We start from the raw sequence: 495 nt of genomic DNA on the forward strand, positions 1-495 counted from the left end.
GCGCTCGGCGGCAATCAAAGTCGTGCCAGTTTTTTCCTCGGCTCCGTCGTTATAATGTCACCGGCAGATATGAAGCGATCGGCCGATGTCGCATTTTACACCGTTTACAATGCTTAAAGTGCAAGATCACCCTCACACCTCTGAAAGAGGAATACACATCAAAGATGCGTCATGTGAACCGCTAACAACGCATGTCGCTTTAATTGGCGATTCCAGGTGACACGAGGGATCCATTGTGGGGCCAAATTCTGTCGCATTGCCAGGAATAGTTCAGAGAGGTCACCTTAATCTAGTCATCCACTGCAGCCAAAATTTCACAGAGTCCCTCACATGTAAGATGGGTGGATCAGCTTCCTAAAGTTTGTACTCTGCGCCCCAATGATCCAACTCCGAGGGTCACTCAACCTAGAAAACTGAGGACATACTGTGAATGCAGGATGTCATGCAAAACAAATGACAAACGCACTCAACAATTCGTCACCAGCCATACAGTAA

This window comes from Nanorana parkeri, unplaced genomic scaffold (genome assembly GCF_000935625.1).
Source record: "Nanorana parkeri isolate BGI_ZX_2015 unplaced genomic scaffold, ASM93562v1 scaffold499, whole genome shotgun sequence".
NCBI lineage: Eukaryota > Metazoa > Chordata > Amphibia > Anura > Dicroglossidae > Nanorana > Nanorana parkeri.